Source organism: Euprymna scolopes, chromosome 7 (genome assembly GCF_053919585.1).
Source record: "Euprymna scolopes isolate OS-2025 chromosome 7, ASM5391958v1, whole genome shotgun sequence".
NCBI lineage: Eukaryota > Metazoa > Mollusca > Cephalopoda > Sepiida > Sepiolidae > Euprymna > Euprymna scolopes.
Window position 1 is genome coordinate 89,378,339 of NC_136488.1, and position 13,468 is coordinate 89,391,806.

General features: G+C 35.5%; 1 long non-coding RNA gene across 1 annotated transcript in view; it reads right to left on the minus strand.

The window, feature by feature from the left end:
* Positions 1-13,468, minus strand: part of LOC145280238 (uncharacterized) — a 357,840-nt gene that overhangs the window by 116,113 nt on the left and 228,259 nt on the right. The window contains exon 3 of the long non-coding RNA XR_013868586.1: positions 7,396-7,600. This is a non-coding gene — a long non-coding RNA (uncharacterized LOC145280238). The remainder of the gene's footprint in view (positions 1-7,395; positions 7,601-13,468) is intronic.

Consider the following 13,468-nt stretch of genomic DNA (forward strand, 5'->3'; position numbering starts at 1 on the left):
AATAATAAAAACGAAAAAGATGAGAAAAAAAAAACAAAAAAAAAAACAAGGTAAGAATTACAGCGAGAAAATTACGAGAATAAGAAACGGTGGGAGCGAAAAGCTATTATTGCTCCAGAAATTATGACTATTAAGTGAAATGCTAAACATAAATAAATGACAAGAGCGCTGAAAGAAAATTATCTGAAAGGGAGAGAGAGAGAGAGAGAGAGAGAGAGAGAGAGAGAGAGGGGGGAATTAGTTCATTCTTGCGACAAGTAGTAGCATAAGCAGCTGATATATATTTATATATAAATATGCATATATATATATGTATATATATATATATATATATATATATATAAACACACACACAGACATATATATATATATATATATATATATATATATATATATATATATATATATAAACAAACCCGCACACAGATATTTATATATACACAAAACCAGACACGCACACACACACACACATATATATATATATATATATATATATATATATATATATAACACTCACATATACATATATATAAGAGAGAGAGAGAGAGAGTGAGAGGGAGAGATAGACAGAGAGATAGCGGGAGGGAGAGACGATTAATGACCACACAGCGTTTACCCAAAAACGGACATGAGAATCAAACGTTAAAACGTAGTCATATATATATATATATATATATATATATATATATATATATATATATATGTCATCCAAATACAGTACTGTTTAGCTGTTTCACAGCTCATAAGTGCGGCTAGACAGCCTCAAGCTAGGATCGAAACCTGACCGCCAAAATGACTGACAAAGCTTCTCACCTATACAGTTGCTGCTGCGTGGGTTATGAATTAACGATGTATTGCCATCGTCCAAATGCCTCCGCTCGATTTGTTTACACAAAAAGCGTCGCTTACTACGCTAATGGGAGTTTGTATATCACTTCCCAATATGCTCAACTCAAGATAGGGAGGATTATATATATATATATATATATATATATATATATATATATATATATATATATATATATATATGATGAAGATGATTGCAACGTCTTGTCAGACGAGTGCCACTCCCTTAGACATTTAAAATCCTTGAGCCCAAATGCCTGAGGGAGTATCTATACAAAGATGATGTTACAGAGTCTTAGCTTTGTACGACAGCTAAGTCTCTCTCTCGGTTCAAAATATTGAGATCCAGCAACAAGCAAGAGCAAGATAGCCAGCAACAAATTAAACTGCAGACCAGCTTAATGCGGGTACTGGTCTCCCGCTTTATGGTTTTTTAAATATATATATATACATACATACAGGGTGTCTAAAAAAATGTACTCACACTTTAACCCTTGCTAACATACTGTCTTTTTGTGTTGCAGGTGTGAGGTGTGAACCACAGCATGGCAGGAAATCAACTTAGCTTGGAAGAGAGGAGGTTTGTCCTGAAATGTTATTGGAAGAAAGAAAACGCCATTGAAGTGCAAAGACGATTCAGAAGGGAATTCGCAAGACCACCACCACCGCGCCGGACCATTGCTCGCATCAAAGAGAAATTTGAAGCAGATGGAACTGTCCAAAACGTCAACAAAAAAACGTTCTGGATGATATCGGACATCCACGAGCCCTGGAAAAGAAGAGCAGGTGCAGGAAACACTCTTTCGATCACCACAGAAATCACGTCGACAAATTGCTCGGGAAACCCACATCTCAAAAGATAGCGTCCATCGCATCATGAAGCGTCTGCACTGGACATGCTACATTCCAACACTAATTCATGCTCTCAACGAAGACAATCCTGACCGGAGAGTCGAATTCTGTGAATGGTACCTGGCAAAATGTGCAAAAGATGCAGGGTTTCCACACAAAATTGTGTGGAGCGATGAGGCAACCTTTAAATTAAATGGCACCATTAATCGCCATAATTGCACGCACTGGGGTCCTATAAATCCTCATGTAACACTTGAACACCATGTAAACTTGCCAGGAGTAACAGTGTGGCGTGGGATATCCGCACTGTGCATCATAGGGCCATTTTTTTTTATTAACGGAACTGTCATTGGTGAGAGATACCTTAACTTACTCCAGGAGTTTGTTGGTCCACAAATTTCGAACATGATTCTTTAATCACATTTATCTTCTGTATTCGAAGATATTCCATTTCACTGTATGTTCATAAATAAAGGAGGATTTCTCGTCATTCGAAGTGTGAGTACATTTTTTGAGATACCCTGTATATATATATATATATATATATATATATATATATATATAATCTGATTTTTTTTTTAATGTTAAGTAACCAATGGAGTTTAACGAGGTTAATAAAAGTGTGCTCAATACTGAAGCAGAGCAGGGTATACACTTTATTTGTTTTTACATAAGCATTAATATGTTGCGACACAGTCCTGAGCATGTTTCGGTCAGCTAGTTACTAGTAACTAGCGACCTCTTCAGGCGATACAGCTTATACGAAATCAAAAGTTTGAAATGAAAATGGGAATTTCTGTAATGAAAATATTCTATATATATACATAAACACACACTAATATATATATATATATATATATATATATATATATATATATATATATATATATATATATAATACTAACGGGGCGCTTAAATATGATATTTTTATGTGTGCAGATTTCATATGTAATATATTTGTATATATTAGATAATATAATTTATAAATATATATAATATAATTTTCATCATACATATATATATATTACTTAACGCTTTTACACACACACACACATATATATATATATGTGTGTGTGTGTGTGTGTGTGTGTGTGTGTGTATAGATAGTAATCTAAAAGGATATTTGCGAATGTTAAGCCATTATCTCTCACTAAGAGTAAAGTCAAAGCGTCATATTTTAAGTTAATTCATTTAACGCAATAAACATATCATCTTTTTAATATACTATTTATGTATGGGCGATATCAGTCCCCAACTTGACTAATCTGTATATAGGTTTTTAAAAAGGTAATTTTATTAATGAACTATTCTGTGTTTTCTTTTTAAATAGTGACTGCGTGTAATTTAACATGACTAATAGATCTGCTTCACAAAATTGCTTTATTTCCCGGATAAATATATAACATTCGTGTTGAAATGTTATTTTCTTTAAATAAGCGGACTCATTTTCCAAAGAAGTTGTGACTAACTTTTGTAATCGCAAGTAAAAACGCAAATTTATTTCCCCCTTCATTTTGTCACATTAAGAGATAAATAAATTTGTTTTGGAATGACCAAAATATTCTTTTTTTTTTGTTCAATATTCTGATCATTCTGAGGATGCGGCATCCTATTGATCTTTTATATATTAAAACCCCTGCAGAGAGGAGCAGTTATGTTTGATCGTCTTTTATACCTACAAGCTGGATTTCCAGCGTTTCTACAAAACTGCAGAGTATCGATTGGCGATTGAACTAATATGCAATGTTATTTTATAATTGAATAACTCAAGTGTTATTTATTCTGCACTTCAAATCACCAATTTCTGGCTTAAATCCGACACTGTTTTCACAACTCCCCATTTCCAAACACAACGATCTTTCCAGCTGACTAGCAAATGTCTGCGTAAGAAACACGCCTTCTCTCAACTCTCCTCACGCTCGCTTCACGTCCGCTTTTATAGACCAGTCTCACTTGCATAAACATTCATAGTCACGTGATTATTTAACATAAAACAAACCAAACTGTATTTAACATAAAATAAACTGTCTCGCCATCTTAGTTTTTCATTTCGTTCTCTTTCATTTCGTTGCAAGCCCGACCCTTTGAATCATGCACACGTGCTAGTCAAGTAAGTCATGCGTTTCCCCACATATTGAAATAGCAAATAATTTTAGAATTAAGTTATGAAAAACAGTGTAAATTAAGAATTTGCAATTGAGTCCAATATTTTAAAGCTAATTAAAATATTTAGAATAAACAAAAAGTGATCGTAATAAAAAGGAAATGTTGGCAACAATAAAAGAATGCAATTTAGTCGCAATCAATTGTCAGCAAGAATAATATTTGCATATTAACAATAACAAAGAATGAACTTTGACGTATGTGTTTACTAAGGATAGAACAAAGAAATAGGTTTTGATATATTCATGTAAACACAAGGAGAGTCAGTTAGAGCCCAAGACGCTGTCAGCTGAGTTCGAACGACTGGTAATACTAGTCGGAGGAATTTGTCTCCTGTGTTATGGAATCTTAAAGGGTCGCGTTTATAGAAAGATGTAGAAGGGAGACGTTTCAAACCCCGTAAGGAAGTCACAAGCTCACGGAGATGAAGTTATACAAAATATAGCCAGTTGTCATGGTGTTACTTAGGAGGGAGACATCTTTTACAGAACCTTCAAGTCAAAGACCAGGCGCCAAAAAAAAAAAAAAAAAAAAAAAAAAGGAACAGTGAAAGAATGTATCGTTCCCTTTTTCTGTACGACGCAGACGAGGATGTTTATACATAGATTGTTAAATAATTGTTTCTAAAATGTTTATTTGTCATGTCATGTGAACTGTCAAGCGAATAGTAATCCGTTAGAGAACAGTCATTGTGTAATTATGTTTTTATATGTTTGTACTTTAATGTGTAACAAATATGCACACGCACTCACACAGAACACGAACAGAAGCATGCCTTTTATACATACAGTTATGGGACAAAGTTATACATACAACACAGAGACACGTAAGGATGTCCGTATCTACACGCACGAGACAATACGGTCCGTATATCATACAGTCACTTAAAGAGACAAATGGGTGTATATACAAATATACCCGTTTTTGATACACATTATATAGACAAATATATAACAAAATATCAAACATTCGTCAGCTATTTCATACATTCTAACCGAGAGATCTTTTTAAGATTCTAACAGCGCCGTTAAGTGCAATTGACTGTATCTCTATTGCACTTGGTTCATTTACCAGGTAATTTTTGAAATTGTTTTTCATTAGTCTGAGTGCCGCTAAAATTACTGGATTAATAGAGATCTTCCTAAGATTCCAGTTTCTTTTCATATCGTACATAAGACCTTGGTATTTCGTTATCTTTTCCTTCTCAGCTCTGTTTAACGCAACAATATTGGGAACACTAACTTCTACTAAGGTTGCTTCTTTCTCTTTCTTGCCTTTTATCGCCATGTCAGGTTCAATAGCTCTGCTTCCAAGGTACGTAACTATAGGAATTGCAGCCATAGTGGATGGCGTATAACTTATTTCCAACTGTTCTTTATGGTAAATATGTTTCCAGAGGTTGCTGCTACATTCGATATGCAAATTTTACAGATGGTCCAGTGGAGATATTTGCATACTCCAATGTGTCGCATTCTATAGTAGCCATCCCCAAGCAGAAACTTAAAAGTGGATCTTCTATGAATAAACCAAAAAAAAAATTTACAACAAGTTAAGAATTCAATGTTTATTAATTAAAATTTATGTTCAAGTATTTAAAGTAGCGAATTTGGAGATGTAATAACGAGCCTGTAGATCCAGATACGAGTATATATACATTATCTATAAACCTATAAATTTGGGCTATTTGTCGCGCTGGCATTGATATTAAAAGCCTACTTTTCTATTGATATTTAATTTATTCCCCATGAGAACGAAATGTGACACAAGGTCCATTTTAATGCGGGAGTAAACCCGCTTCCCTAAAAAAGGGACACCCTGGAAGCAGGCAAAAATAAAAATTGCCTTAGTATAGAAGGGTTATCCCTACGTTGACCAAGAGCAAATTAACTTGAATGTAGCATCAGAACAGATACTACACTGTGATGCAAGCCCGAAGGCCAAATAAAAACGAACTTCTTAATATACTCAGTCACTGATATGCGAGCAACTTCATAAATGTTAACTAATTTGCATATTCTTAAAAAAAACGAAAATTCATTAATTAATTATTCATTTTTATGCTTTTTTTTTATTACACGATTGGTTTCATTTAATTATTACTCTCAGTTCTATTCGTATATATTTTCTTCCTTGTGCGTAACTGTGTGGAATTTATAATGAAATTATTCAAACACCCATATTAACTTGGCAGGAGTAAGTCGACTAAACCTGTTATTTCTACGCAGCTATACTTTAAACCCGCTTATTTTTTTAATGCTTTCTTATTCATCTGTCGCTAACTCACACGGTAACGATTAATGCTGAAACGATAAATTTATGGTTTCCATTCTGGCTGATGGCACCCAGGTCCTTTTTTTAACGTTTGAGATCATTACTATATATTAGTTACAATATAATAATCAATAGAAAATTGGTTCTATCATGATAAGTACGAAATCTGCAAGAATTAAAATATCATAAGCGGATTTTATTACAGGACCTCGTCTACTGTTAACACACACACACACACACACACACACACACACACACACACACACACACACACATTATGAGTTTTGAAACACATCTAGCAGGCGTAATAGGATTAATATCAGTTACATTTATTTATTTTGGTTTCATTTAAGGAGGTAAAAGGGGATGGCCACTATTCGTCCAAATTCAGATTTTTAGTGGAATTTTAACAGTAGATCGTGAAACTTACTCCTTACAGCATTGATTGATTTGCTACTGTAGAATTTAGTTCTGGATAACTTTACCCTAGTAGGGACCCTCCTTGGCTTGGTCCCTGATGCCTGTTAACGCTATAATTTAATGGGTTATGGTTTATGATAACCTGATCTTTCATGCTGCCATTTCGGAGTCGCTCATAGAACATTTCGCTTTGTCTCGCAGCAGACAAGGCCTCCGATAATCATGCCGCATTTGATCTAGCCACGCCCCCCCCCTTGATAAAGGAGTTACTCAACGCATCTATGAAATATTCAGCTAAAGTGCACTTGCACAGTTGAACCTTCCCCCATCTCTGCGTCCCTATAGGCTAATTTAGTAAGTCTGTTCATCCTACTTGCTAAGTCTTCGAGTACCTCTCCTCGATCTTGTTTTATTTTTGTTAGCGCCTGAGCAGCGTCGGCAGCATTTCTGAACTCGCCGAACTGGGTTGCTTCTGGATCGTTCAGTTCGGATGATCATCGAGATACTCTCCGATCATTTCCGATACTTGACTGTCCGAAAAATCGTATGCCAGGTTTACTAGTTCTGAGTCTGTTAGCTGGTAGACCCGCTCTTTCTTTCTCAGAGCTGCTAACCATGGCCTAAAGTAAGACGGTTTTCCAATAAAGATTGCGATCTTCGATCCACATGTGAGGGCTCTGTTAAATTGGGTCTGGTTAATGATAACCGTTTTGTCTAAATATATGTTATTTTTGTTGTAGCCAACGTTTAAACAAAAAGATCAATCCCAAAATATTTTTTCAAATCATCAAAACCAATAAACTTGCAGGGTAACAAAAAAGAGCAAAGGAAATAATCATCTACCTTAGCTTTTCTTGAGTTTTTGGTGTCTTCTTTTTTCTCTGTAGAAGCTGGGTTGAAATGGATGTTCTTGAGTTGGGTTTCTTGTGTTTTCCATGGATTTTTTTATTCGTCTAGTGGTTATTTTCTTAAGTTGATTATTTCTCAGGATATTTCCTGGTTTTCAGGCACCACTGTAACAATGTTCGTGATCGTTTTCGAATCGTACCTATATGAACAAAAACAAACTCTTAGCCGTAACAAAAAGAAAATCTTACATACAAAAAAGTTAATAAAACCGAAACTCACATCAAATTATCGAGTAGTATAACTTTTGAATAATAAATGAGGTGCTTCTTCAGTATAGCACCCATATATAAAAAAACAAAACAAACCCTTAGCTGTAACGCACGGAAAAATTAGCACAGCCGGAAATTAAATAGTTAAATAGTTTAATTTTTAAATAAGAAATAAGTTACTTGTACTGCAATCGACCCAAGAACAAACTTACTTGTGCAGTATAGCACCCATATGAAAAAACACAGAAAATCTTACATGTGAAGTCCATAAAATTTTTAAAACCGAAAATCACATAACATCATCGAGTAGTATGACTTTTAATTGTATCTCATATAGGTAGAATACTGTAAAAGAACCTTATTTCTCCTCATATGATTCTAAAAGCGAGTGGAGGGAACGGAGGGAGTATAAGCAGTCGGTCATGGAAATGGCTAAAGCAGTTTACGATTTGAAAATCATTTTATTTCATATATATTTTTAAGAGTGGGGTGTATGGTGCAACTTCCGGTAATGGCTGAAGCAGTTTTAGATCTAAAGATAACTTTATTTCATGTATAGTTTTATTTACTGCTATTCATATATGTTTTATAAGGAGTTAGTTCCGGAAATGGCTGAAGCAATTTACGATCTAAAAATCACTTTATTTCATCTAACTAATTCAGACATTCAATTTCATAATGAATCAGGGATATTTATATTATAAAAAAAATATTTGTAAATGTTGCCATATCATCTGTCAATATCCTACACTTATTTTTTCTTGAACCAAATCCCACCAATCGCACTTCTTACTGATTCATTTCATGTTCTTACCACTATGAAAAAATTGCAAAAATTGACATGTAACATGTTTCTATCAAATCTTATTACATGCCAAATCTTCAGATTATCAAGAAACAATTGTGACATATTTATTACTAACTGATTTACAAACCATTTTGATTAAATTAAAATCTATAGAAAAAAAATGATGCTTTATTATAGTTCTATTTCATGTAATAATATATCTAAAGCAGTTCTCCATATTTGGCTGGAAAAATATTTATTTTTAATTCATGATTTGATCGGAACTAATATTACACTGATTATTCTATTGGAGGACATTCTATTGTTAGCTTATTTGAAAATGTTTTCAACTACCATAGAATTTCCAGGGGTTCCGCTAATAATAATAATAATAATAATAATAATAATAATTATAATAATAATAATAATAATAAAGTATTATAATTGCAGACTGAATTTTTTGAACGAAACTCACGCACACATATATTATTTCAGGTATCTACATAAGATTCTATGTATTTGCTTCAAAAGTGTTCAATATGTAAATAGAGCTATGTAATAAGTTATATGGTATTTAAGCTACACGAAGTTTCTGGCCGGGGTTATGGTCTTTGGTGTGGTTTCAAGTGAGGGCAACATCATGCCAACTCGAAGTTGGCGATTCTCTAGTTCAATCAGGTGTCCGCTGGCGCCAGACCACAATTCCAAAAAGAATAAGGCTTGGCTTCAGAAAAAGTGCTAGGACTTTGTACCATTCACCCACTGGCTCCCTTTCTACCTCGACCTGAACCCGCTGGACGACTTCGTTTGATCATACGTTGAGAACACCACTAACATGATTTTTTTTTACAATACGAAAGCCAGTCTGATCATGGCCATCCGCAGAGTATTTGTCGAGCTCCCGCCGGCGATTATAGACATGCTCCCAGTTCCGGACCCTATCAAGGCTGAAGGCGGCTACAATGGATAAATGTCAGCTATACTATATAATCAAGTTATATAAATTTATTTTCTTAATAAAAACTTTTAAAATAAAATTGTAGAATTTTTTTCTTATGTAAAAAACAAAATAAAAAATAAATTTATCGCTCCTCCATGCACGTATATATATATATATATATATATATATATATATATATAGAGAGAGAGAGAGAGAGAGAGAGAAAGAGAGATAGAAAGAGAGAGAAAGTATTTTGTAAAGAGTGGGGATGGAAGTTATATACATTTTGTGAAATGGAACTTATTCGTAATCGTGCGTAAACAAAATAATTATTGAAATACATTTTTCTTGGTGGAAATTACAGGTCGGCTTCAAATCATAAATCAAGGGGCGGGGGAAAGATGGAGGAATTCAGCCTTCGGGTTTGGTCAGTGAATATAAAGGAAAAAAAAAACCGTAATAATATTTGCCATATGAAGAGTATTAGGTTCAGACATATTGGCCATCCATCATCGGCCAAGTGTAAAACGTTATAAATGTATTTATTTTTTCGTAGTGTTTGGGTGGATGGAGGATTACCACTAGCCTCTTATTTGGTCCTCCTCAAACAGCACCATTTTCTTGGAAATGCACGTAGATATTCACGTATTCCACACCTACGTTCATACGGCCCAGACACCACGCACTTGCATAGGAGGATTATGCATGCGCACATATAAAACACACACATGAATTAAGTATATAAGTACGCATTCCGCACAGAGGTACGCGAGTTATACAAGATTCGGACTCGTCCGACTAACAAAGGTATAAAAATACTCACTACAACAAGTAGTAGTAGTAATAGGAGTTGTAGTAGTAGTAGTTGCCTTCTGGGCAAAAATTAGCTGTTCCGTGACTAAACTTAGAACTATCCATTCATTTCCGTAGTCGTCGTCATGTTTATTTGTACAAAGACTAATAAATAATAGACTTTTAGCCAGATTCCACGTTTTTAGTTCTTTCCAACTGCAAGAACTTAGATACCAGGGTCATAAAGTGGTATTAAGAAGTCAGAATGTCCCAGAGAAAGGGGCACTCTGTCTTGCAAAAAGTGCCTGGGCGGTCCCGTCGTCATTCCCTGGTAAGGATACCTCAGGTGATTAACAATAAACTACCTCTTTTTCAAAGAGAGAAAGCAGGGATGGGAGTGTGGACCATCTAGAACTGCATAGAACTAAACTCCCACCGCAAAATCAACACGGACCGGATCATTACAGAACTGGTCTAATCTCTGTTGATTTTCGGGGCCGAGGATAAAAATCTTTCGCCAGATTTTAATGTTGCTCTTGAAAAACTAACACTATAACATTTTCGATTGATATTAATATTTTTTCGACAAGAAGTTTCGAAACTATATCTTTTTTATTGCTGGGACAATGTTTTCCTGCAAGATTTGGACTTTTCTGACGAATAAAGATATAGAACTATTAACTTCACCAAGTAGTAATAGTAGTAGTAGTGGTAGCCTTGTGAACACAAATTAGCATTATTATTGTGCGTGATGTTGGCAAGCTAATCAAAAACCTTGATTCCAGTAAAGCAACTGGCTCTGACGGCATTCCAATGATAGTGCTCAAAAAGCTTCAACCAGAACTAGCGCCCATACTTACAAAGTTATTTAAGCGCTGTCTTAAGGAGAAACGCTTCCTAACACCTTAAAAAATCTCATCAGTATGCCCTGTATTTAAGAATTCAGGTGATCGCTCATCTCCCTCTCAGTACAGACCAATAAGTCCCCGGTGGATCATGAGAAAGCTGCTGGAATCTGTGGTAAATAGAGAAGTAGTCAACCATCTCAGCAAAAATAACTTCTTAGTGACATGCAATATGGTTTCCGTTCTGCTAGATATACAGCAGACGTGCTCACAGTTATATCTCATAGGATTAACGAATCTCTCGACGGGGGCTTTCTCTTTAGGGCAATTGCTCATTACATATCAAAGACCTTTGATAATGTATAGCATAATGGTCTACTTCACAAGATCTCCAGCTATGGTATAGCTGGAAATGTCTTCTCAATTATTAAATCATTTCTCTCTGATGGGTTCATAAGAGTAGTGGTTGATGGGCAGAAATCGGAAGGTCTCAGTATTAATGATTAAGTCCCTCAGCGGCCCATCCTGGGCCCAACTCTCTTCCTTATTTACATTAATGATCTTCCAAGTCACATCCTTATATTATTCGTAGACATTTATGCTGATGACACTTCAATCTATGATAGCACATCAAATACCATAAACGACCAAGTTCTTATCTGATTCTCTCTTCTCTGATCTTGAGCATGTCGTGCAATGGGGAAAGAGGTGGTTGGTTACTTTTCATGCATATAAAAACCAAGCTTCTATCTCTACACCATCTCCGCTCCGATGACAATCTGGCATCGGTTGAAATGAATGGCTCTCGTCTTGGGGAGGCTTCATGTTCTGACAAGCTTCTGGGCTTGACCTTTACTCCTGACCTGAAATGGAACACGCATTTCAAATCCATTGCCAATGTCGCTGGAAAAGTGGTGGGATCCTTCTACCGCTCCAGTAGATATCTCACTCCAATAGATATCTCACTCCTGATGCAATTCTCTAACTACATAAAAGCCAGGTACGGCCAACGGTAGAGTACTGTTGCCACATCTTGGCAGGAGCTGCCAGAAGAAGCTTATCCTGCCTTGACAGAGTATAAAATACACTTCGTAGCTTAGTTGGGGATGCCCTTTTCTCTTCCCTGTAAACTCTTTCCGACAGAAGAGACGTTGCAAGCCTGTCTCTGCTTTATCGTTATTTTCATTGCAAATGCTCATCTGAGCTTCAATCTATGGTTCCCCCAAACTTTCACGAAAAACACTTGTCTTGCCAAAACCACTATCAATAATTTCCCACACTCTTTATCTGTGCCCAAACCGAAATGTAGATTCAATGAAAAAAGCTTCTTTCTTGGAAATGCACGCCTGTGGAACTCTCTTTGGATTGCCTCTTTCCAACTGACCACAATCTGGTTGTCTTCAAGTCCAACGTAAACAAGTTCTTGATGAACCTCCCCCTAAGTAATCCAATTTACAAAATTCCCACTACTTATGTTTACTACGCCATAATCACATTGACTAATGTATAACTCATTAACCCTTATCCTCGAGTGGCCTCCAGACCTTGATAATTGGTGATTCCTGTGTAAAAAAAGAAGCTATTTCGGATTTTAGTGTTGTTCATGAAAAACTTACATCGATATTTTAATGTTTATCTGCCAGAACATTGTGGCTGTATTAGAAATTCTGTTAAGGGTAGATATTTCTATTTTAATTACACCGTCTTCGCTTTTGGTGGGGGATTTTTTTTCGGGCTCCGAAAATCAACAGAGATTAGACCATTCCTGTAATGTTGATTTTGCGATGGGAGTAAAGTTCTGTGCAGTTCTAGAAGATCCACCCCCAAACTTTGCCTTCTCTCTTTAAGAATGCCGACGGGACTGCCCAGACCCTTTTTGCAGATCAGATTGCCTCTCCTCTGAAGTGATGACTTCTCAATCCTACTTTCCAATCCTGATGTCATAGTTCCTGCAATGGGAGAGAACTGAGTACTCTGCACAGTCTTCATAAATTTAGAGTCTCATCTTATTATTAGGTGCAAACATAAAAGAGACTTGCAAGATGACACTCAAGACGATGCTTGTTTTTCCTTTTCAATAAAATGTGTATAAAAGAAGGCTTGTTGCCTAAATATATTTTTGTTAACTCAGAAGTAATTCAGAATGATCTCCTGTAGATAATAACTAAGTTATCTCCTATATATCATGCTAGCCAAAGAAAGAATGCACTTTTCCCTTCCGCAAATCATGATTATATTGTATGAATCCGAAAATTATGTTGTTGTCATTGGTTTTCCCGATATTTTTTAGTCAGAATTCTCTGCAGAAACATACAGGAAGGATCATGTGAAGGTTGCCAACATCTTAAGTGAAAGTAATTTTGTGTAACGAACTGGATTCGGACTTGAAACACCCAGGTCGTCAGTCCGTGTCGTTAAATAACTTGACCACCAT